Source organism: Prionailurus viverrinus, chromosome A1 (genome assembly GCF_022837055.1).
Source record: "Prionailurus viverrinus isolate Anna chromosome A1, UM_Priviv_1.0, whole genome shotgun sequence".
Taxonomy (NCBI): Eukaryota; Metazoa; Chordata; class Mammalia; order Carnivora; family Felidae; genus Prionailurus; species Prionailurus viverrinus.
Window position 1 is genome coordinate 76,968,603 of NC_062561.1, and position 26,764 is coordinate 76,995,366.

Sequence of the window (26,764 nt, forward strand, 5' to 3'; positions counted from 1 at the left end):
CAGGCAGTGATCTGTCTGAGGAACAGCTCTACATGAGGCTTGCCCACCCTGCGTTCCCCAGACTCCAGTTTCAGCGTCCTCAACTTCTTTCTCCAGTTTGCACCTTTCAGCAGTCCCCAAGACCTTGAGGGAATCTCCCGTAGCTTCGTGATTTCCACACCCACCAATGATTTGGGGACACCCTTAAATGTTCTCCTGTGCCACAGCCTCTCAGCCACCCCAGATGCCATCACTGGAAACTGACTTCATCAATCCCTACTCAAACCCCCTCAAACACCTGATGGAAAAATTCAGCCTCCTTGGTCTGTCACAGGGCTTTACGTTGCATGGCCCAAACCCACCTGCCCAATAGACCTCGTGCTTCCCCAGAACAAAAGGGCTCACTACCTCCCTTACATACTTATCCCCCATCCGTCCTATTCTTCTTCCTATTATTTCCCTTCCCACAAAGCACCCCCCCCATCTGAGTTGGGCTAGTCATTCTTTGAAGGTCACAAATGCTACCACCCCCATCCACCTTTCTCTGAACGTGAGCTTGCTGGCCAGATGGTTGATCTGGAGTTCCATGAAGCTTTATGTAGCACCCCACGCACGCAGGCTGGGCAGTGTGGCTTCCCTAACACAGGCTCTTACCTCCCCCCAACCAGACATCCTCTTGGTAATCAGCAGACCATGTGCAAATCCAGTGGTATGCTGGCCAATGCTTAATGACTAGCTCTTGGCGAGGGGACCCCCCGGGTTTGTAGTGTTTGCCAATTTGGGCTATAAATACTCCCACATCACCAATTTCAAGCAGCTGACACGGTATCATTGAATGCAAAATCAGAGCGACGCACATGCACAGCACGATGCAGTATTTCCATCGTGCCGAAAAAGACACAGCTTCAAACACGGAGGTAGCGGTAAACCATAGCAGAACAGGTGATGGGTTCTGAGCATTTTTCATCTTTTTAAAATAGAACTTCTATAACTGCAAGTTTATGTCAGCTAAATTTTTAGCAGCGGCTCTGTTTACTGATCAGCTGCAACATTCCCGGAAACTTAAAAAGCTGTTCCTGCGAGCTGGTGCAAAAAGTTCCAGCAGACAAAACCCTTTTCTACCCCCACCCCCAGAGAAGCTTTGTGTGACCTTGAAGAAATTACTTGACTTATGGAGCCTTAGTTATCTGAAATACGGTGATTCGCCATTACGTTATTTTCTGAAAGGATAAAACATTTAAGACTATGCCTCACAGATGGTTAGATTTCAAAAAATAAAAACAAAAAGCAGTTTTCAGGACTGTTCGCTCCATTTTTGCAGGCCCTATAGCTCTTAGCACTGTATTTTGTTTATAATAAGACTTTAAGGTCTTTGCAGGAAAAAAAAAAAAGGTGTAATTTGTACAACTATTTGATTCCTAGACATCTCTCAGTATGTAGACCTTAGGGATGATAGCCAGGAAATAATGCCACCAGGACCCAGGGGCTGCCTTTTTTGTCCTAAGGTAGTTCAAGGTCTACAGTGGGGACACAAATCCAATATGGAAGACAGCTACATTAAACTCAGTGAAATCCGTTTATGGAAACCGACGCCGGGTTCCCAGAAAAGTCTCATTTTTGTAACAGGTGGTGTTTGAGTGTAGACTTCGACTCGCCATTTATCGCGGCTTTGATTGGTAGTTTCACCTCGAGTCCGCATTAGTCTTTTCTACTGAAATAAAAGACTTTCTATCTGGAGGATGCTTTGTGGTCCAGTCATCAGCCCACAAATGCTCAGAGTATGTGCTGATGAAGCAGACGCCCTGTGTCCAGGGAAACGGACTCAAATTGATCTCTCCTTGCACTGAGCACCATTTGATGCAGGAACACATGTAAAAGTCGAGCGAGCTATTGCTTTGCAGGAAGTCACTGGATGTCCAGTGCAGCTGGAAATCTCTTGCGACTTGCGCAGTGCCCTCGTACCTGGCTTTGTGGATTATTCCAGCTCTTCTCCCAGGTCTCCAGTTTCTGTGCCGACTTTCTCCTGTCGGCCAGCAGACAAGATCGAGGTTTCCTTCCACCTGACCCAGCGCTGCACGTGCCAGCTCACTGGTCCTTGTGCTGTGATTCTTCCTGGCACAGCCAGACTCTTTAAAGAGACTCACCCAGGGGCGCCTGGGTGGCGCAGTCGGTTAAGCGTCCGACTTCAGCCAGGTCACGATCTCGTGGTCCGTGAGTTCGAGCCCCGCGTCGGGCTCTGGGCTGATGGCTCAGAGCCTGGAGCCTGTTTCCGATTCTGTGTCTCCCTCTCTCTCTGCCCCTCCCCCGTTCATGCTCTGTCTCTCTCTGTCCCAAAAATAAATAAAAGTTGAAAAAAAAAAAAAATTAAAGAGACTCACCCAGGCTCATTACCTCTACTTACTCACTTCCTCGTTATCCCTACATTACATGAAATCAGGGTTTCGGCCCCAATCCTACCGGAACCCTTCCGGTAAGGCAAGCCAATGCCTTCCCAATCCCACAGCCACACTGGCCACCGTTCTGTTCTCAGCAGGCGAAGATCCTACACCGGTGAACACCCTCTGGCCTGCCTGTTTCTTTTGTCAGTCTCCTTCTCTTGATGTTCTAATTCTAGGACTCAACTATCACCAGTTCGCAAATGACTCCCCTGCCCGTGCCTCAAGCCCGCATCTTTCCACACTCACATTTCCAGCCGCGGACTAGACATTTCCAAATGAAGCCTAAAAACACACTCAAAATAGAACACAGCTGCCTTCCCTCCCCCCTCCACAACGACAACAACAAAAAATGTTTTAACTCTATTCCACTCTTTAGTTAATGGTATCATTAACTGCCCAGGAAATTAAAGTTAAAACTCGACAGTCACGTTTGATGGGTGTCTATTTCACAGCCATGCCCCAGCATACAGGAAATCCTGGAAAAGCCTTCCATGGAATTTGACCGCTTTCTTTCTCCTCCACTGCTGTTTTCTCCTAAGGCTCTTCCTATCGCACCTGAGCTATTTCCATGGGGTATTAGAGAGCTCTCCAGTCTTTTCCACTTCCCATCTATCCTACACGCTCCTTTCCCAAAACGTGTTCCCAAACAAGAATCTGATTACTCTTCTGCTCGAAGTCGTGATGACTCCCCACCAGGTGTGAAGTACAAATGCCCAACCCAGAATGCAAACATTTAGTTGGCCTCTACCTGCCTTCAAGTATTGTTTCTCCATTCTCCTCCACTCGCCAGAACCACCTATGTTTGCTGTAACGCTCCACTCCCTGCCCCCCAAAGCCCCTACTATTCTGCCTCGCCCTACGTTCAGCCGTCCCCTTCTCCACCTGGCATTCTGTGTTTCCCTACTGGAGAACCGGCTCACATCCCAGCTTTTCCAGAGCACTTCCAAATCTCCCAGCTGGAATCCACCTTTCCTTCCTTCCTTCATAAATGCTCAATGCCCCAAACCACTATGCACTGAAATCTAGGTGAATCTATAGTGGGTCCTTTAAAATCACACACCTGCATATATACACAGTTCTTGAGAGCAGGGATCTAGATCTCCTGTGTGTGTGTGTGTGTGTGTGTGTGTGTGTGTGTGTGTGTGTTTCTCACACCGTTTTTCACAAGAGATACTTAAGCACTTGACAGAGGACCTTGCTAAATGTCTCCCTCTGTGCCAATCCAGATTCACTCATCCTTATCTACCCCATAGCCATCGGAAGCAATAAAACCTGTATTTTCTGTCCTTCTCTCTCCAGCCTTAGTCACTTTCACTGTACCTATTTCCTGCTCACATATATTTATTTTGTGGTCAGATGTTTTACGATAAATTAGGCAAATTTTAGCACTCAGCCACCCTGGCGCCTGTGACATCGCCTTGAAAAGCTCATGAAACTTAACATCCTTCCCCCTGGGGCAAAGTACATAAGTAAACACACGAGCATTTCTGTACAACTTCAGAAGGTTCATCGACAGCCCCTCTCCCTTAAAACCTACTGACAACTAGGGGGACTGAAACTTATCCCTGACCTAGGAGATCTCTGCAAACAAAAGTCTTAAAGCCACCTAAAACTGATAAAGAGGACTATAAGAAATTAAGCAGTTAACATGACTGAGAGATTTCCTGAAGCAGGAGCTGTAGTTCTTTCTGTTCTAGAATTCTAGAAAAGTCAGGAAGCAAATTGTCCTTTAAACTTTTTATTGCAAAACAAAATTTAATGAGCGTGCTCTGTCAGTTTCTAAGTCATTTTCTGAACTGTTTGTAATCTTAGGTGATATTTATTTTAGTCTCCAAATACAGATAAAATATTTTCATACCTCAAAATATGAACGGTGCTGAAAGTATTTGCCCTTTTTAAGGCTATCCTTCTGAATCTAAGGGATACACTTAAAAGGAGTTGTACTAGTAATAAAACCCATTTAAATATCCTGTGGAATAATTTATCTCACCAGCAAATTGTAAAGTAATTCTAAAATTTTTAAGCCAGAAGACATAGGAGTCAATTTGTCATTTTAGAAAAGTACCCTAACTTTGATGAAAAGGGCTTAGATGAGAAGGGCGGACCCGTTAGCCCATCGCTAGAGTCCTCTTACAGAGACGGTGACGATCTCAAGTGCCATGTTGGTGGAGAGCTCTGATCAGGGGGAATGGCTAGTTCTTTATTCCAGAGGATTCTCAAAGCTGATCAACGGAGTCAACGAGAGGATCTGGGAATGAGGCCAGACACTATCTAGGCCCCAGGCATTACTTATTGGTGACTTAACTACTGAGTTTACATGTGACGGGCTCACCAGCCCATTTGGGACACTCTTGCCCATTCCAAATTTGAAATCCAGCAGGTCATCTCACAGTGGGAGAGGTCACAGGGCAGCCCACAAATTCATTTAGTAGCCTTTCCCAGGAAGAACCCCGAATTATCCATTTTTGCTCTTATAACATCCTTAATAGGCTTATCCCAGAGGTGTCTCCCATGATAAAGTTGTTCTTGATCATTCTAATCAGACACAGTCTCTCACACCCCTCCGCATTCCCACTGAACTTTGCATTCTGTAATGACCTTTATTGTTTTCCAGATAATAGAGTTTAAGCTTCAAGGTATGGTCAAAAAACCAAAAGTTACACACATGCAACTTACACATCTTGAGTTTGGACGTACCCATCACCACCGTCACGATGCTAAACATAGCTCATTTCCAAAGACTTCCTTGCACTTGTAGGTTTGTTTTTGGTTCTGTGGTAAGAACGCTTAACTTGAGATGTATCCTCTTATATTTCAAAGAGTACAATAGCATGTTCTTAACTACAGGTAGATTTTCTTAAACCCAGAGACTTTTTTTTTTTTTTTTTTTTGGACGTGGCATCAGCACTCGTCAATACTTAATCAATTGATCCACTTAAAGATATAGGAAGAGTCTGGCTAGGGTGGGGAACAGTATCCAAACTCACTTTTTTTTAATTTTTTTTTCAACGTTTATTTATTTTTTGGGGGGACAGAGAGAGACAGAGCATGAACGGGGGAGGAGCAGAGAGAGAGGGAGACACAGAATCGGAAACAGGCTCCAGGCTCTGAGCCATCAGCCCAGAGCCTGACGCGGGGCTCGAACTCACGGACCGTGAGATCGTGACCTGGCTGAGGTCGGACACTCAACCGACTGCTCCACCCAGGCGCCCCTCAAACTCACTTTTAAAACAACCTAGACCCCTTCTCATAAGTAAATATCCGTAAATACCCATAAGTTGATTATAACTTTATCTGCTCTATTTGTGGAAAGTCATTGGATTTAAAGTGTTTTTACTGCATGTTACCTGCATGGTTCAATAGAATACCAAAAAAAAAAAAAAAAAAAAAAAGAAGATTAAAAAAAAAAAAACAAAAACCCAGCCTATATCTTTGCACACAGATGAAAATCAGGATAAATGTTAGCTCAAGAGAGAATCAGAGGTTGTAGAATAACACGTGGTGACACGTGTAAGAAAAACATTTAGTTTCTAGATTTTTCACTGGGATTCTAAGGCAAGCGGAATAAAGCAAATTGTACTCCAAGGGAAAATAGAGGTAGAAAGGTAACAGAGTTCTTGGAAACAACCCACAGGAGGCAGAGAAGAAAGGGGCTTGGAGGAAGCAAAACATCGTAACAGTTATGGATGTAATATTCACCATACGTCCCATATGTTTTCAGATTACAACAGAGCAACTGTTCCCCTCAGCCCATTTGCAAGTGGACCTAACGACTCAGGCCCTCCGAAATCAAAGGGTGTAATCTACTATAAATCCTGCCACGCTAGATGGAACGAATATCTGTCAGATTTTTTTACTTAAACTTCTCTTCCTTTAAGAAAGCAGCATCTGGCTCTAAACTGCACATTTAATTGAAAAATCCTTTAATAGCAGCATTAATTTTCATCATTTTGCATTCCGGCAGTCTGTGACAAGGAGACAGGAGCTGCATGCGTTCAGGCGGCCAGACTGCAGAGCGGAGGGAGTAGGGCGCAGGGGAGGGAGAGGGGAGAGCTGGGGGAAGGGGGGGCGGGTATTGTCTGCCTGCAGCCCTGCCCTGGGAGATCAGGTGCCGGGGGACAGGTCAGAAGTAAGGAATAAGAGTTCCACGGTTTTTGATGGAGGTCATTCCAGCAGGACAATGCACTTGGAGTTTATCAAAAGCAAACCGGGCACGTTGAGAAGGAGAACTGGACAGTAGTGACAAAGGCCATGAATTCCACTCCGAGGCTAGGACTTAGACATGGTTCCAATGGCAGTTTTTAACCGTCTCCTGTTTGCGTTCTCGTCGGACTCTATCTCAGGGCCTCTCTTTCCCAATGGCTTCTTTCCAAGGAAAGGATCAAAACGGAACCTATCAGAATAAATGAGTCCCACATGCCACACGGGCCGTGCCCATCCCTGGTGGGGGTGGGAGCTGGGTGGAGGGGAGGCTGGAGGTCCACTGGCAAATTCCTCTGCAAAAGGGGAGGTACCACAGCAATACACCTGCTAAAGGGGAGAGTGGGGAGGAAACCAGCAGCCTGAGGGTGGAGGGAGGGAACGGAGGCAGGAGAGGAAAGCAATCTGAAGAAAGCGCCCCTTCTAGGGAGGCTGGGTAAGCACAGAAAAATGCCTCGCTTTTGTTTGGCCTTCCCAGTGGCCGGGAACCTGCAGATAAAAGGCCAGCCTTTCCCCCTAGAAGGGCTACAGGGCGGCACTTTTGTTTGTGAACCTCACACACCCTGGGGTGGGGATTCCTTTGCTGTTGCCGTGACCAACCCCGTCACACTGGGTTACAAGTCCTGCCCTGGCCCGCCCTCCTCCTGCTGCCTTCAAATGGCCCAGATTTTTTGCTTTTGCTTTTCAGGAGGGCGAGAACTTTGTTTTTTTGAGGTTTCTAAGCAGATGATCTAATTTTGAAGTGCATTTCCCTCAGTGGCCCAGCAAATCTCCATGAAGGTACATGAAGAATATTTTATTTTTGTATTCAGGGCTTTTCAGAGAAGTTCCTTGTTTTATTTAAAAGCTGTGTTGGGGGGGGGGGGGCATTAGCAAAGCATAAAAATAACTGCTTAACAAATGCTGCAAAATGGGGACTAGAGTAGGTGGCCCCCAGGGTGGGGTGGGGTGGGGGAAGAATGTTCTTGGACTTAAATATTTTCCTAGCTATCTTTCACAGAAGCTAATAAGTAACCAAAAAAATTTCAGAAAGAAAAAGAAAAAGGAAAATCTTTTTAGAAGTGCTCTGTGGTCTGACCCTTCTTCAAATCTAATTTTATTGCTAATGTTGGGTGACCAGTCACTACCCTACTCAAAATCTCATCAGTGGACTGAAAAAAAAAAAAAGAATCAAGCCAACTAGACCACGCCTGGCTTTCTGCTCAACTTCAGAAACGTTCCAGTTCCTTAAGTGACCAGGTGATGACATTAGAATTGAGGCCACCTCAACCAGCGCATCTCCCCACCCCCATCACGGTCCCTCCATTCCTCTCTTCTAGAACAAAAGCCCCATGGGACAGACTTTCACTCAAAGTGTTCATGATGGCTAGCCCCGTTCCTGGCATACCAGAGGTGCTCAACACATTTGAAGAGGAGAAGCGGGATTATTTGTACATCAGATGAACCCAAGTCCTAAGATAAACATAATTCAGCATCCCGGAAGACTTGAGGAGAAAAACAGCTGTGTTATTTTTAAAAGGATATTAACTCGTATTTCGTTTTTCTCCCTGTGTGTCAGATCCCTTTCTTCCCACCATCAAGTTGGTAGTGTGGGCTGAGCCTATTTTCCTAAGGGCTGCAACAAGGTCATATTCCAGCAAGAACCAAGCATGTGGTTTCCAAAGATACTATATATCCAACGTAGCAAAATATCCTTGCAAAGACACACGAAGGAAAAGGAAATATTTCTCAAGATTAGATGCTCCGGGCTGGCTGGCAGCTGCTAGGAGTTCTCTGGATGGGAGAGATTTCCCAGGCTTCTCCCAGAAGCCTGGGGCCAGGTCACTAGGGATGATTCCAGGCAGACTCCATGGGTGGCCTAGGGAAGATGCCCACATAGAAGGCAGGATGACCCCTCAGGATAGGCAGCAAAAACTGATTGAAACATGGCCTTCCACTTCTAACACTTTGACTCTTAAGGTTCCCCTGGACACAGGTATAGAAGGGGAAGCGGGGGGGGGGGGGGCGGGGGGGGGGGCAAGGAAATCAAACACTGAGGTCAGGGTCACACAAGAGGGCCTAAAATTCGGGTATAAAAATAGCCTTCTTGCTTCGGTCGAGTTTGTGAATGGAGAGCCACTCCGCGTGTAATATTTTAAAGCAAGCGCAAATGTGCTTCACGTGACTTTATAAAAGGAAACTCCTACTTCAAAGAAACCTGCTCCTTTCGGCGAGGACCCTTACCCCACCCGACTGTAAGCGTGAGGAGGGCAGAAATGGTTTTGCCCATGATGTCTCCCCAGGGCCCGCGTGTTGCTTCATTTAGAGAAGGCGGTAAACCGTTGCTGAATGAATAAACATATTTATAACCACCTCTTCCGTTTGGGATGATTCAGGAGAGAATCCAGATACTCTGAAAAGGATGCAAAATAGACATGCACGCTAGGTACGGGACAACAGTCCACTTTAAAAATAGGATTTCCTTTAGGCAGATTCGCATCATCAGCATGTAAAACTCTTGATGAGGACACAGGATCTATCTCCTTGGGCTACCGTAACAGGATACGACAGACTCACAGGTGAGTGGCTCACACAACAGGGGTGTACTTTCGCACAGTCCTGGAGGCTGGAGGGCTGAGGTCAGGGAGCCCACGCTGTAGGGAAGGACGTTCACACCTGAACCCGGCTTATGGACGGTCGCCTGCTCCCTGGACCCTCATGTGGCTTTGCCTCTATGCTCTTCTTAAAGGGCCCTTCATCCCATCCTGAGGGCCCTACACTCCTGGCCTCATTTAACCCTAATTACCTGGCCAAAGCCTCCCCTCCAAATATCCCATTAAAGGTTAGGGTTTCAGTTTATGGTGTTGGGGGTTGGGGACACACAGGCAGAGCTGGGCGCATTCAGTTCACGACGTGAGTAGATCGCACACCCACTCACCCTTTCTCAGTCAGTTGCAGCCAGCCCAGGATCCTTCGCCCAATAAAACAAGAGCTCCGTGGCTTTTATGCGTTATTTGTTCTTTCCAGCCATTCTGTATCCCAATGGCTTTACAGAAGTGGATCTTCGGGATACCTTTTCTTTTTTCCATTTTTACTCTCCAACTAAGAAGATAATCTGAAAAGCTTTATGGCCCAGCACATGTCAGTACGAGGCGAGACAGATGTTCGGTATGTATTAGTATAGACATCACTTCCTTCTGAACAACAGACCACAAAATAGGGCAGCGTGGAGAAAGTAATACGTGCACCTTGAACAGGCAGCAGAGGGAAGATTAAGACACGGAACCAGGGAGAGAGAGAATATTAAAAGTAACAGAAAACCAAGTTGAAAAGGGCAGGAAGGATGCTCATTGCTCTGACTGGGGAAGGCGGGTGGGGGGGGGGGGGGTCCCATGCCATAACCAAAAGGCAAGGGCACCACCTGAAACACCGGTATGGCCCCACCATGCACACCAGGCCAGGTATGTGTCATCACCCTTGCTCATCGTCTCTGACAAAACCAAGCGTGGGTATTATCGGCGGTAGGATCTGCCACCCGCTTTCACCACAACTCTTCCATGGTCTTTCCATCAGCCCACGCGTTGACTTTGCCTGTCTTCGGCCCTTCTGCCGTTTAAACTTGGTTTTCTTAGTCTGGTGCAATCACACCACAGGCGAAGAAAAGGCGAAGGGGCTTACAAAATAGGTCTTCCCCCAGGGGCGCCTGGGTGGCTCAGTTGGTTGAGTGTCTGACTATGCTTCAGGTCATGATCTCCTGGTTTGTGAGTTCAAGCCCTGCATCGGGCTCTCTGCTGTCAGCGCAGAGCCTGCTTCGGAACCTCTGTCCCCTCTCTGCCCCTCCCCTGCTCGCATGTTCTCAAAAATGAGTAAACATTAATAAATATGTCTTCCCAGGGCACCTGGGTGGCTCGGTCAGTTAAGCGTCCGACTTCGGCTCAGGTCACGATCTCGCGGTCCGTGAGTTCAAGCCCCGCGTCGGGCTCTGGGCTGACGGCTCAGAGCCTGGAGCCTGTTTCCGATTCTGTGTCTCCCTCTCTCTCTGCCCCTCCCCTGCTCGCTCGCTCTCTTCTCTCTCAAAAATAAATAAACATTAAAAAAAATACATCTTCCTGCATCACCCCCCCCCCCCCCATCTACCCCAATCCAAGCCTCTCGTCACTCTAGAGTTACGGTAATAGTTTCCACATCAGTGGCCTTCCTGCCCCTGCTGTCTGTGAATACATCATTTATACCACGTCAGGCTTAATCTAATTAAAACACCGCATCTATCTGTCCCTCTACCATTCAAGGATTTTTTTCTATAATAAAAAAATAATGGAAGAACGAAAGAAATAAACAACAAGAAAGAAAGAAAGAAAGAAAGAAAGAAAGAAAGAAAGAAAGAAAGCAAAAGAAAGAAAGAAAAAAGAAAACAGCAGGGGGAGGGGCAGGAGGGAGAGAGAATCCTTTTATTTTTTAAAGTTTATTTATCTATTTTGAGAGAGAGTGAGAGAGCATGCGAGCGAGCACAACTGTGGGAGGGGCAAGAGAGAGAATCCCAAGCAGGCTCTGCCCTGTCAGTGTCGAGCCATATGCGGAGCTTGAACCCATGAATCTTGAGATTATGACCTAAGCCCAAGTCAGACACTTAACCGACTGAGCCACCCAGGAGCCCCAGGGATAGAGAGAGTCGCAAGAGAACTCCCCACTTAGGGCGGAGCTTGATGTGGGGCGCAATCCCACGAACCGAACCGAAGTCAAGAGTCAGACATTCAATGGACTGAGCCACCCAGACTCCCTCAAGGAGTTGTAATAATACTAACTGCTCCTCTAAGAAACACTTTATATCGTTTGGACTAACTTTCAAATTCCTGCTTCCATTTGGTCAACATATTTTAATTGAATGGTCACTAGGTTCCAGATGCAGTTTTAGGCGCTGGAGACTCCGTGAGGAAAAGGGACAACGTACCGTCCCATTTCATGGAGTTTTAGATACGTTAGCCACATCATCACGGAGGTGGAAACCGACAATAAACCCATAACTACTTTTGAGCTTTTGTTCATTTTTTTTTCTTCCCACCTCCCTTTTAATACTTTCAAATCCATCGACATCCTGGGAGCCCCGGGACATTGTAAACATTTTAGCAGGGCGTGGGAAAGAGAGCGACGTGGTCTCTGCCCCCACGGAGCGAGCGGCCGCTCACAGGGACTCCTTGCCCCCAACAGGACTCGCCTGCCAGGACCAAAACAAGTGTGAGTCTTCTGGTGTATGCACTTCGTTCCTTTTTCTTACTGGGTTTACTGCTCATTTTAGTAAGCAGGGTCACCTCTCAGTGTCATCGCTTCACTAGAGGAGAGAAGCCTTGGCCCACGACAGTATATGGACACAGCCAGGCTTATTTCCAGATCCCTCCGGCACCTAAACCAGCATCGTCTGGCATATGGCGTGTGGTCAACAGATATTTGTGGAACAGAGGAGGAAATGGATGAATGCCTTGCCATTCTCAAATGGTACCACTCTAAATGTGTAACTATGGGGGGAGAAAATACAATCATGTAATTAGGTATGGGAAACCATCCTAACACTAGATATTAGGAATAAATACCAGATATGGCGGAAGACACATTTTATACTGTTTCTGTTCCCAGGAACTTTGGGGCTTTTTTTGATAATGCCTATACGTCATGATGACAGCTCATATTTAAGGCATTCTTAGTAAACACTAGCTATTGTTCTAAGCATATCACCTGTATGATCTGATCCTTACGACTGTCCCGATGCAGGTATTGTTGTACCCATTTTATAGAAGAGAATGCGGAGGCACAGGGCAATGTGCTGAATCCCAGATCAGTTACTAATTAGAACCGCCTGTATTGAAGCTGCTTCCGGTAGGATGGCAGGGGACCACGGCCATAACCATCGGTCCCTCCTTTAGCCCCAAATCACTTCTCAAACGTAGGATACGTTAGCACTTGATAGGCTGAATGAATCAGACTGCCTGCTTTAAAGGATATCCCTTCCTCGTGAGGAAGACAAGATTTTTGTTCAATGAAAAGTAGGCTAATGAAGTCATGACTGCAGAGGTCTGAGAGCCCGGGCTATAAGACACATCAGCCACCACCTGAGAGGTCAGAAGGCTCTGGAAGAAAAGCCACATTTAGGGGCGCCTGGGTGGCTCACTCAGGTGGTAGTCCAACTCTTGATTTTGTTAATTCATGCCCCATGTAGGGCTCCGTGTGGAGCCTGCTTGGAATTCTCTCTCCCTCTCTCTGTGCCCCTCTGCTCATGCTGTTTCGGCCTCTCTCAAAAAAACAAGAGTTTTTTGGTTTTTTTTTTTCTAATGATGGTTTATTTTTGGAAGAGCTAGACCGAGTGCGAGCAGGGGAGGGGCAGAGAGAGAAAGAGACAGAGAATCCAAAGCAGGATCCAAGCTCAGAGCTTCGAGCTGTCAGCCCAGAGCCTGATGCGGGGCTCGAATTCATGAACCACGAGACCGTGACCCGAGCCAAAGTCAGATGCTTAACCAACTGAGCCACTCAGGCACCCCTAGAAAGAAAGAAAGAAAGAAAGAAAGAAAGAAAGAAAGAAAGAAAGAAAGGAAGGAAGGAAGGAAGGAAGAAAGAAAGAAAGAAAGAAAGAAAGAAAGAAAGAAAGAAAACTTAAAAAAAAAAATTGAAAAGCCGTATTTAGGCTGCGTTGGGGGAGGCAGAGAGAGTATAGCACATCGCGCAGTTGACCGGAGGTTAGACCTCCTAGGCCACGGGGACAGCATTTGCAAAGGCCATCAGCCACAGGAGCATGGAAATTTTAGAAGATGTGCTACTTGTTTCGTATGGCTTGAGCAGAGACATCCATGTGCAGGGATTAACCTATAACGAAAGGCAATGTTTACCACACGGACATCTTTGTAGGTCATGGGAAGGATGGGGACTTTGTCTCGATGGGCTTTACACAGGAGAGGGATGTTGCCAGAGATGCCTGGTGGGAGGTGGATGGGAAGAATGGAACCCCCAAAGTCAGCGAGCACCGAGAAGGACGCCCAGGTGAACAGGGCACACCAGACGTAGGCTTGGGAAGAGAGGCTATGAATAAACTCATTAAGGAGGATGAATCCTCCGACCCACGGACCCAATTAAATGCCTGGCCAAAAAGGCAGGCAGAAGAGCCCTGAAACCTTGTTTGAATTCTGAGTGTTTGAACGAGCGAGCATTCTTTCCGTCATCGGAAAATACCTTCTTGGGGGTGCCGAAAGGAATTCAAGGCCATTTTTGAAGGGTTATTGTCTACATGTTGATGGCCTTTAGACAGGTATGCAGACTCCATCTGGAGTTTTTACAGGCGACTCTTGAAATCGAGATCCAGATTTGACGTCATCAGCAACTAGGCGGTCGTTTGTGGGTCCAGCATTGGCCCCTGTGCAGAGAATACGACGAACTTCAAAGCAGTGGCAGAGCATCAGGCGAAGCTCAGAGTGCTTCTGAGACCGGGGCCCCACGTGATGGGACAGATCGTATCCTCACAAAGCCAACCCTGGCGGGGACAGAGGTGGACGCAACACAGAGATGTGGAGAACGCTCAAGGAGTGGGACACGGCATGGTACGTGAGAGGGAACGGCAGTGAACTTGAGTGCAGACAATCAAGTTCTTAAGAAGCATGAAGTCACGCATTGGCAGACATCTTTCGGGTCTTACATAGGAGGCTTTTCTCCCTTGAGATTTAGAACCTGCATTCGATTATGAAGTTTATTGAATTCCAAGTCAGAACAGGTATCAGACCCGTTATCCGAGCCTCCCAAGAGAGTTAAGTCATTTGTCCTAGAACGAAAGCTAGTCTATGTGGCAAACCGGATGCGGATTCTCACCATGCGGTCACGTCTGCTCACTGCCAGTGAGGACCCAGGCCAGCAGACGGGTTCCCAAAGGCCCCAGGCAAGGCATTAAGGATTTGGAGGATTTAACCACTGTCCAAGGTCTGGCCCTCAGCTTTACAAGCATCTACTCGGGGGCAGAAGCACATTTTCCAAGCTCATTAAACTAATATAAAGCAAGAATGCCAATTTAATAATTTCAGAGAAATAAAAGTACCACACACACTCAACATGCCCAGCACATTCTGCCCCTACGGTGAAGCTATAGGAAAAACCAAGTCATGATCAGGGACCCCTTCTTTGAGATCCCGAGACTTGCTGCACGGGGACCTGAGAGTATTGCATGGAGCTTGTTCTAGGTCATAAGTCAACTCACTCATTAGCCGGAAGAATTTACCACCGCAGAAACCAGAATCCTGCCAGACCCACCAAGAGGAAGCCAGACTCCAGTCAGAATGTTCTTTGGGAGCAGACTCAGAACCAAGGGGTTAAGAGAATTGGGGATTTTAACAGCATCTGGCAAGGAGCCACCAAGATGCCCACTCACAGAAGAGAGCGTTTCTGGCATCGGGACCACAACACGGGAGGCCACTTGGCTAATGAATTCACTTTTATCAGCAGGACCCCTCCCCGTGGAAGGGTCTCTTCCCTAGAGGGAGGCTATCAATACATGCTTGTGAGACTGTCAGAATCGGTCACAGACCTCTGTCGTCCATCAGTCAGAGCTGGTTGTCTAACAAACACTTTCCTCCAGTTATGGAAAGGAGTCTAACCGGGGTTAGAGGGGTCCAGGCCCAGAAGCCATGTGGGTTCTTTGGACGGTCATTCTGCGCATCCACACTGGGCTTTATCTGAATGTTCAACTATAAGGCCACCACTGAAGTGTATTTCCTTCCCTTCTAAGGGAAGGAGGCGGTGGTGGTTGGCGGGGTATCCTTACTGTATCCTTTGGGACTTAAGGAACTCTGTGCAGGAATTGAGACTCAGCCTCCCAGGCTGAATCCCAGCCTGTGTTCTTCCCTCTGCCGTCGCTCATTTGCTCCACCAACTGGCTCAAAGGTTTTACACAATTGGATCTTCCACCTCTCCCGGTCTCTGGCTCTGGAGGGTTCTCTGAGCAGGGGGCTGTAGGATTACGGGGAAGGAAACTAAAAGGAGATTCTACTCCTAAGGACTTAGTTTTAGATCTGCATCCTTAAGGTCTGATTTAGATTTGAACCCAGCTGCTGGCGTTTGTGAATCTTAAGTTGCATTAAAAGTAGGCATGACAGGGGCGCCTGGGTGGCGCAGTCGGTTAAGCGTCCGACTTCGGCCAGGTCATGATCTCGCGGTCCGTGAGTTCGAGCCCCGCGTCAGGCTCTGGGCTGACGGCTCGGAGCCTGGAGCCTGTTTCCGATTCTGTGTCTCCCTCTCTCTCTGCCCCTCCCCCGTTCATGCTCTGTCTCTCTCTGTCCCCCAAAAAATAAATAAACTTAAAAAAAAAAAAAAAAAAAAAAGTAGGCATGACATTCAAAGAGTGAGGAGTAGCTAGTCTTTCTGTCTCCCTTCCTGCCCGCCCCCAACCCCAGTGATTTTTGGAGTGGGATCTCTGGACCAGCAGCAGGATCACCCAGGAACTCGCTAGAAATGCAGAGTCTCCCGCCTCTCCCCCTCAATCAGACGCCAGCACCGGCTTTAACAAGGCAAGAAGCCCTCCGCGGCATTCTGTGCACCCTTGCATTTGAAAACCCGTGCTCTGGCCTTTGCACACGTTACTAACCATTAACATTTTAATAAGAATAAAATGAGGGCAGTTATAGTAAATTGGCTCGGAGATGAAGTTGTGGTTATCTTTGTATCAATTAGGTCATAGTTGGTTAAGAATTTAACCAAGATAATCTGCTTGTTTTCACTTAGCTAAGGAATCCCTGACCCACAGTATCTTAGAATAGCCTAGAGAAGAAGTCAGCTGACACTCTTTGGAAAGGCTCAGAACCTTTCGATAGGCAGAGGAGGTCAATGGGTTTAAAAGAAACCTGGCTAGATTGATCAAAAGAGATCATTTAATGTCCTCTGGTGCCACTTTTCAACATCCTTTCTCTCAAACCCTTAAGTAAATACATTGATCTGCATAGCTTTATGTAAAAGTCAAGCTCCAAGTAAATGCTACAAGGTTTCCTTTTCTCAGTGACAATTGCACACTTCACAGATAGGAAGACAAAAGGTCCTCAGAAAGTAAAAAAATGTGAATGACATAAAAAGGAGTAATTTAATATCATGTTAACTCATTCTATATGATACAAGGTAATGCTGCCTCATGGCAAAGACACGGTGCAAAGTACTCCCATATGATTTCAGAACCATTAATAGGAGAATTCCATATTTTATAACATCAACAAACCAGATGAACCTCATCCACTTAAAGTAGAGAACAGTGAAAAGAACAAATGTCTTGTGAAGAGTGGAAATGAGAACAACGTGTGTGAGGTTAAACAGTGGAAATAAGTTGCGGATGCGATGCATGAAATAATTCTTTCTGCAATGCCATTTCTGCATTTAGTTTATAAGCATGTCAGGGTGTGCAATCCAGGCATATTTCAAAAAAAGAAATACCAATCCATATGACGGGTGGAGAAAGTTGCCGCATATAAAGCGCCATAAAAGACTCATTAAAACGAACTTTGAAATGCCTCTCTGACCAGAGTATACGTATGGAAGATGCGCCTGTAACGTATTTAGACCTGCTCGAGCTTTTATCATTTTTCCCAACTATCTGACCTAAAGAGGTGGAGAAAGGAGCTTAAAAACAAAAGAAAGCTAATACGAAATTTTAAATTGCTACCACAAACAGTAAATGTGCTTTGGTTTACCTAGGCTGGTTTCTCATGTTCTGGATGTTTATCATCTAGATAGGTATTGTATTAGATGCTGTGTTAAAGAGACCACCCTGATCTGCACATGTGCATACACACACACACACACACACACACACACACACACACACACAGAGTTTCTGAAACAAGGAGCAATGGTGTAGAGCATTCTTAGGTACTCCATAATACAGAGAAAATGTAGGAACTTCATAAAAATGCAACAAGTCTAAGATCTGTCTGATAGCATGACAAATTAAGGAACTGTTGCCTCGGGAAGGTAAAGGGACTTCTTCAAGGTCACAGAGCCAGGGATGGTTAGATCCAGGACTTGGCACTCAACCTAGTGAATTTAAATTTTTTTTAATGTTTATTTTTGAGAGAGAGATAGAGACAGAGCACGAGCAGGGGAGAGACAGGGAGAGAGGGAGACACAGAATCTGAAACAGGCTCCAGGCTCTGAGCTGTCAGCACAGAGCCCGACACGGGGCTCAAACTCACAGACTGTGAGATCGTGACATGAGCTAAAGCCGGACGCTCAACCGACTGAGCCACCCAGGCGCCCCTCAACCTAGTGAATTTATAGAGAAGCCCGTGCTATCCCCTTCAAAGTGGCCACTTAGGACAGCACTAATGGGACAGCTGGGGATGGGTTCCCTGCAGGCTGGCCTCCTGGAGAGCCCCGGGCAGGTCAATCGAGACCAGCACTAGGCATTCAGTCAGGTCCAGGGCTGAGCCAGCAGCTCAAACCAGTTTCTGCCACAAGTCCTACACTCAAGTCGTCTGGTTGTACCAGTGGAAGGACTGGAACATCCCCCATTATCTCCTATAACTTTGGGGTCTCTCTTCCAGCATCCCTGTGCCAAGGTCTCATGTTGGCCATGCTAGGTGCCTGGGCACTGGCCTAGAATGCATTGGAGTCCCACCCCGTCCGTTACTCCAGTCTCACTCCGAGTGCTGAGAAAGAAAAAAAAAAAACCCTCCCCAGATCCCACCCCCCAGTAGGTCTCGCAAGTGGGATGCATGCACATTCACACGTGGGGCTTCATGACTCGATCATCCCTGTCCTACTGCCATTACTAAAAGCTCTACCATATTTGAATTTCCCTTTTGAGTCATCCCCTAAGCCTTTCTTTGGAATACTATCAGTAATGGACAATCTTCACACTTTGGGTTTTATTTCTGGAAGGGGGGGAAAAAAGACCACGGTTGTTCAGAGCCAAGTTTTGTGAATAAAGGGGAGTAAGGGAGCTGTGTGATGCTAGTTGGTTGAACTAAGTGATGTACTCGGGAAGAACTACGTGGATTATGTTGTCTGGTTCATAAATGGACTCTGAAAGCTATTCTAAGATCAGATCTGAGTAACAGCCGGCATCAAATTCTAAATCTTCTAAAGAAGGGTATTTGAAGGACAGTCTTCATCTGCATGGGGAAGTTTTGAAAATGCTTAGGACTCAATAGATTCTATCCACATTGCAGAGACGGAACACCCATTAACTACTTCCTACCTAGGAGAAGCTCCACACACCCATCTGCTTCACAGAAAAATGTGGCCCCTTGAAACATTAAACTAGTGCTCCCTATGGAATCATATGATATCTCCATGCAAAATGAGATACAGCAGAAATATCGCTTTTACCAAGAGTTAGAAACCCAAGATTTGGGACAAGTCTAAGTAACGCTTTCTGAATCGGTGCTTCCATAGATCCAAGCACGAACACGTGACAACCCAGTCAATGTTTAAGAATTTTCCATTCGCTATTTAAGCTACACCTCACACAGAGGTTGGTAGAGCCAGCTGGGCAACCCGTTGCCTCCCAATTGCTAAGAGAACATGCCAACCTGCTGTCTCACACAGATCCCGAAGTCCCTAAGTCCAAGCCCCAGAAAGCAGATGAGGCAGCTTCACCCCCAGCTGCTGCCAAGTTCTCCGTTGCATTTTCCCTTCTCTGGTTTTCTAGGAATCTGAACCCGGAGGAGCTGGTGAGAAGAGAATCAAAGGGTACAAAGGTCAATTAAAATCGAGTTTAAAATATTAAAAGTCACATGAACCAGAAATGGTACCAATAGAAGTGGCTAAGTATCAGACCTCAACTACTCAACATTAACTCAATATTAACATCCCCTTTCTGAGGAAAAGGATTCCAGTGGAGAAAACTCTATGGACTCCGCCTCCATATCCTCCGAGGCCCTAAACTATTCGATAGGCAACGTTGCCTTCCTCAGGCTGGTCTTCTAGTCTCTTCGCTTCTGTTTACTTCAGCCTTCCAGCTTTATCGTGCAGATTTCAAAACCACTTATCATTTAGCTTGCAGTGGAAGTCCTTCTCCTTAGTCATTAATGATACCCCTTTATTTGTATAGATGACATAGGACTTATCTGGTTATAAACTTAATAGTTTTAGTCCAACACTAATGTTACTGCTACTTCTTATACTCACCTAGCAAATGATAGCCATCTATGTGGATCCAGAAGGGAAGCCAAAATACAATTCTGACATTATTGTCGAAGTAGAAAGGAAATTTACATTTAGGACAAGCAACTACCACTCTCCACTCCCAAAGAAGTAATATAAATCCTAGAACAGGCTTTACTCTTCTATGCACAGACTTCAAAGAATTTACAGTCAAATACCTTTTTTAACTAAAAGAATCAACTTTTGACCAAACCAACCTTAGAGCAAAGGATTTTTCTTTGTTGGTTTTCTGCATATAAAAGGGACTATTTTTTCATAAGCTCTTAATTTCGTGCAGGATTCATCTTAAAGATTCACTCAGGCGTCATTGTGATATTGAAGAGTGGGTGGTGCTCTCCATCTTTATTTCTACTTGGTCATCCTTCAAGTTTGTTATTATTTTTTTTAATGTTTATTTTTGAGACAGAGAGAATGAATGGGGGAGGGTCAGAGAGAGAGGGAGACACAGAATCCGAAGCAGGTTCCAGGCTCCGAGCTGTCAGCACAGAGCCCGACGTGGGGCTCCAACTCACGGGCCATGAGATCACGACCTGAGTTGAAGTCGGACGCTCAACCGACGGAGCCACCCAAGCGCCCCATCCTTCAAGTTTATAATAACCATTTCCAAAGGGATTCCTGTTTTAAACCTGTACACTCCTAGGATTATTTAGGAAACCCAAGAATTTACATTTTTAAAGATTATCCTGAGGCTGACTGAAATTAGATCTGCAGTTAAGACAAAAATGCTTCAAAGATCTTAAAACTATCTGGACAGGCAAACCTGAATGATCTGCACGGATTTAACTTCAACATAAGTTGGTAGTCCGTGTTTTTCTAAGAAGTGGAGTGCCATTCGTGTGTTAAATTCTGATGTGCACACCCTCCACCTTCTAGTTTGGAGACCTCAATTCTACCTTAATGATTAATGCGGACTAAAAAAACTTTGACAGCCTCAACTTTTTGTGTGCCTACAAGAGAAAGGACTTTAGTGAAAAGAGAACAGTCAGGAGTATATTAAGAAAGGGAAAAACATGGAGGACAGAGTGAATTGGGAGGCTCAGGTTAGTCTGTGGGATGGACCTAGAGGAACAGAGTCACGGGACTGACACCGTAGTTCTTGCCCCATGTGACGAAGAGATACAAAGTCCCCCGTGAAGAGTTTTCCTTAGGGTCAGATGGAATCGGGGATCTAACTCTCCAGGACCGTGTCAGCCTGAATGAATTTCAGGTTTAAGTGATGCTCTTGGGAAGCAGAAGCTTAAGGGGACGGTACACAGGACAGGCACCTTTTTGATGGGCAGGCAAAACAGGAAATCTTTGGATCTTAGGTCCAGTGGGGAGAGGGAAAGCAATTAGGTGAGGAGGGACAGTTGCTCAGAGGATCAAATACAAGTTTCATGTGATGGCCCTCAGTCCTAAGACCGACCAAAGACAGGATTCAGCAGAGGGAATGAGCCTACAGAAAGTGGGACTCTCCCTCAGATGCCTATTCCAGTACGTTGGTTTCTTCGGCCACGCTTTCCATTTGTTGTTTGCCTGTGCCTTCCTTTTCTTCCCTTAACGTACTTCTAGGACAAACCAAAACAGGGAATTGGTTCAGTCAAATCAGTGTTCGAAGAGGGAAAGTATGAAGAAACTCATTCTGGGAAACAGCGGAGATCCTTTTGAAGTTCTTCAGGGTTGGCCCAAACATGTCAACTGAAAGGTTTCTCTGGAAGAAGCCAGTTACCATGTGGGCAGCAGACTTACTTACCCAGCTCCTTCAATTGATAACCAATTCCTAACTACAGCCACTGAAAGCCACCATTCCTGCCCACCTGTTCCTAGTTCTACACATTAGAAAGACCCGGGGCTGGGGGAGGAATTGAAAGCCAGCAGGAAAAAGGAAGCAGAGAAAAGGTCAGCTGAGTGGGTGTGCCGGGGGAGCAGTCTACACCTGCTCAGAAAAGAAGATGGTGGACGTCACCAAACACGCGTCTGGAAGGCCGCCTTTATTTCTCCCCTTCCTTCTAAATGCCAAAGCCACGCAGAGAACACAGACCCAAAGTATTTCCATTTTCCCTCCCCGCCAGGGAAGTTTTCAAAAATAGAACTCTCTGCTGTCATAATCCAAGTGAGCAGCAATCATTTTATCTGGTGACTAAAGTCTTAAACGGTCTTAAGGAGAGAACCCCCTCTCCTGTCTTGGATCAGGGGAAAAGCAACGAGGCTCTCGGCTCCAGAAAAATGGAGAGGAGGAAGGGGTTTCTGCTCTCTTCAGCTTCTCTTCTGTGTTCCCAGGAACGGTTGCTGGGACAAGACGTTTGAAAGGGCAAGATAGACCATCCCAACCTTTTCTCGAGCAGACGTCTGCTGCATGCACCAATACTCATTTGCAATGCGTCAAGCGCTCCAATAATATTTACAAAGTCCCAGTGAGAGAAGTCAAAGAGACTACGGGTTTTCGGCAACTGGTTTTTGCTGTTGTTGTCTTTAAACGGAGCAGTTATTTAGATCTCTCTAGCCCATCTCCCTCACAACTCTTTAAACCATATCCAAGCCACATAAAAGAATAGATTCCACCAGGCTTTACTTCCTTCCTTCAACACCTTCACTAAATTACAGTCAGAAACTGAAGAATCCCAGATTTCTTTTCTGTATCCTAGGCAAAATTCCAGTTTTGACTCATACATGTAGGATGCTTAGCATCGTGAGTCTTCAGATGATTTTCTGACCTAACTTCCTTGAAAATTAGAGGTGGAAGAAACATACTGTCCATTCACCCTACATGAAATGCCTTCCAGACATCTAAAGGGGAGGCTCTATCTGCTGTTGGCGGGGAGGAATCCTCCTTAATTGTGGTCATTTGCCTCTAGACTCATGGCTTCATAAACTGAATCCTATATCTGTTTGTACGTCCGATAAGTGCTTTTCTCATTTGTTCGAGCCTTGGAATGGTGAATGTCGAGAAGGGTTCAAACCGGTTTGTAAAACAGGAGCAGTATCCTGATATACAAGACTGCCTACAAAAAATTGGTCAAAACACTTTTAGATGACCTCTTTTTAGGAGGAGGATACAACGATGAATTTTAATAGAGAATGGAACTGGGAAACACAGGAGAAGCTTTAGGAGAAAAGTAGGACAAATGAGTATACAGAGCTGAATGCAGAATCGGATGGTTTGTGTCATGAAAACAAGCTACTGAAGGTGCTTATTCCGCCCCCCACCCCCCCACACACACATTTGCTCAGAAGAATATGCTCTCCCATTCCCCCCTCCAACTGCTAAAACAGAATGTGTAGGACCTCAGGAAAATGCTTTTATAGTCAGAATAAGCCTACAATGGACAGTCTCCTAGCTTTAAGCCTCTCACTTGTGCCTTGTTTTCAGGCAGAAAGCACATAATAGCTATCAACCTTTGAAGGAAATAGGAGATTTGGGACGACATGGGCATTTGAATCTCAATTTCTACATCGCTGGACTTGGATCCAGTTAAATAATGCCTCCCACTGTAGTCCCCCCCAAGCCCGGTGCAAAGTCAAGCCCCAAATGGCTGAATGAAGATCTGAAGGCTTGGAGCAAATAAATGAACTGCCTGCTTTTCATTACGCTCCAGTCTCAAGACGGGGATACATCTGGTTTTCTGATTACACTTTCCCGTAGTAAAGAAAATTCTAGCCTAGCAGGTCAAACCAGCTGATGACTAGCCAGCTCCAATTACTGACCTGACCTGTTTCTAACCTCAAAGGGGAAAAAAGAAAACCCTTTTTACTCATTCTTAGAAACCGAAATATGGGTGTAGAAGGTTGTTGGGCTTTTTCCTTGATTAATTAAAGTTGCTTATTCAAATTTTGCTTTAGTACAGAGTCTTTAATTATAAACAAAATAATGCCTGACTTCCTCTATAAACCTCCACTCAAAGGCAAAGAGAAAGAAAGACCAGACTCTTTTATTCTTATAATAAACAACAAAAGCACAGTAATTTCAATATGGCATTTGGAACTTGATTTGTTCTATTTAATGAATAAAAGAATAGTTCTCAAAAGAGACTGTCTACTAAGATAAGGGTTGGTTGTTTTTTTTAATGGACACTCTAAAAGCCATTCCTAACTTCCAAATAAACTTCAGCATGGGTTTACTCTGCTGAACAATGCCCGTGGCTTTGCTTGTGTACTCTAAAGTGTTAACCTGATCCAACTTTAGTCTACTCAAAAAAAAGAAAAAAAATAGACCCATCGCTCCCCAATTTGAAGAAGGATTACACAATTTAAATTTCTGTCAAGGATTTTACAGCAATAAAAAAAAAAAATTCCGCATGTTGAGAGGATGCTTTTTGGCCAATGGCTTAGAGGAGAACGCACACATCCCCACCATTTCTGTTAGCATATTACAATTCAAAATGCCAGTTGCTTACGGGACTGTAGCTTCTGTGTCCAATGGAACAAGATGAAATTGTTAATCCTCGGCTTTGGACCTAGAAGCAGCATTCAAAAGGTTCGATTTGAGTTGTAAAAAGCTATTGAATGCAATGGGTTCATTAAGTTCAACAGATCTAGTTCTTTTTAGTCTATGACCATAGGTGGCTTTTGAATTATTCTCCATCTGAAGAGGAGGAGTTACCATGTTTCTCCACTACCCATCCACAAAAAACCACGGTCTCCGTGGTCTTCCAAAAACACTTTGGAAAATAAAGCTAAATCCTTCCCCCAAAGGAAGCCCATGAATGGTCACTTCGATTTACATTTTGTATCATCCCTGTCAACCAGATCGTGTTTTGACACGATCTTTCTAGATCTAGATCTTTCTAGATCTCCATTCTAGAGAGGAACCAGTTAAGGAGAAGTTCTAAATCAAACAAGAGAGTTACTCTTTGAATCTGGCCTGAAGTCCACGCCTACAGTCTGAACTTACGATCTCCTTCAGAGAATTTAAATCATGCCCAATAAATGAATGCTGAAGTTTGTAATGACAACAGATCTGAAAAAGTACATAGATGCTTGCTTACTCACTGGTAGGAGTTCAATCATACCAGTAAAAATACCAGATGTATTTTGGTGAGTATATTTCAGTTCAATTTCAATTGTTGCCTGCCTACAGGTATCCAGCACCTCACTGAATGAGGTTAGGTATGAAAAGTTCCCAGGAAATGGAACACAGCTTATTAGTTAGAACCTAAAAAGTCAGTGGAACAATACTAGCAAAGACTGATGAAGAAAATAAGCAGAATACCATAGAAACTACGTGGGACTAGATCACAGAATAGCTATACACCGAGCAGGTGGTCACAGAAACCTACAGCCATCTCCCCGTCTCATTTCAGTTGACGATGCTTCGGGAGAATCTCCCATCAGACAGCATTCCCACAGCCAGACACACACTGACAATGAAGTCTTCAACATGCCAAGCAGGAAGTTATTCTCTGGTCTGGGCTTGTTATTCCGACAGCACTTTCCAATAGCACTTTCCAACCTGCTGCCTGCTACAGTTCAGTTTACCCCTTTTTCCTTCTGCATCCCTCCACCCCAACACAAACCAGGAGGAACAAACTATACCCACACTTCTCTCGGCCACTAGTCTTCGACCATGAGCTACTTTCCTCCCGAGGTCCATCTGATCTAAAAGGAATGTCCCTTTTGTTGTAAGGAAACGGAAATGGTGAATGGTTTCGATAGAGTCTATATCCTTTGGTGCCCTTGGTATTATGTCTAGCAGAGGTTGATGGTTCCGTAATCATAGGAGCAATTTGTAATCTCTTAAAAATAGCAATGTCAACAACCATTTAAAAAAAAAAACAGATACTAAAACACTGCTGGCCTTGCATCCCCCCAGATAAACAGCCCCTTCAACTCCAGCCTTAAGCACAATTTCCTCTCTAGCACTCTTTCCGTCCTCAGCCAAGTCTTCTCAAAGTGCACTGCACGGTCTCCCGTTCCCCACCTTCCCTAGGTCCTCCTTATCCCATTGTAATTGGGCACGTCCCATCACCATTGCCCTCCTACTGGATGACAAGCGACCTCTATGGTGCCCAACTCAATGGGCTCTAAGCAAATGAACTTCTATCTTCTTAGACACCTAAACACACCATCCCTGAAACCGTCCTAAGTGGACTCCCTGACTTTCTTAGTCCATTCAGGCTGCCATAACAATACCATAGACTGGGTGGCTTGTCAACAAATTTTGCACAGTTCTTTCTGGAGCCTGGAAGTCGAGGACCACGGCACCGACGGTGTCTATTGAGGACCTACTTCCTGGTTCACAGAGGGCCATCTTCTCCTTGTGTCCTCACATGGCCGAGGGGGTTAGACAGCTCACTGAGGTATCTTTCTTAAGGGCACTAGTCCCATTCATGAGGGCTCTGCCCGCAGGACTTCATCACCTACCAAAGGCCCCATCCCCAAGTATTACCACATTGGGGATGAAGTTCAACACATGAATTTCATAGGAAAAGAAACACTCAGTCTATAGTGTTGACAATACTGATTCCTCTCTATTTCTGGTCAATCCTTTGTTTCCTTCATGGACCCACCATGGCTGCCTTGCCTCTTGAGGCTCAGTGTTCCTAAGATTCCAGTCACTGAATCCCTCTCCTTCTAAAGAGACACAGAGCACTCAGAGACCACTGGTCTCTCCCATAGCTTTTTATTCCTGACCAGATGACCCACTGGTAGCAGCACTAAGTCCCAACTGGAGTTTACCATCTTTCTCAGTACAGATTTATTTCAGGTAGTGATACCAGTATCCACTCAACATCTTAAGCCAAAAGCTTCGGGGACCTTTCTGACTCCCCTCCTCGCTCTTCTGTGAGTTTGTTACAAAGGTCTGCTCTTCCCGATTTCCTAAATATCTTCAAAGACTCTTCATCCACTCCACGTCTCTCATTTACTTTAGACAATTAACTGGTGCCAACAATCAGTACCAAGCCATGTTTTAGAAAGCTGTCGAGAGGACCTAAGACTCCACGTAAGCAGGTCACGGCACTGCCTATCCTTCAATGGTCCTCCACTAATCTAGACTAGATAGTCTCCATCTGACCCCA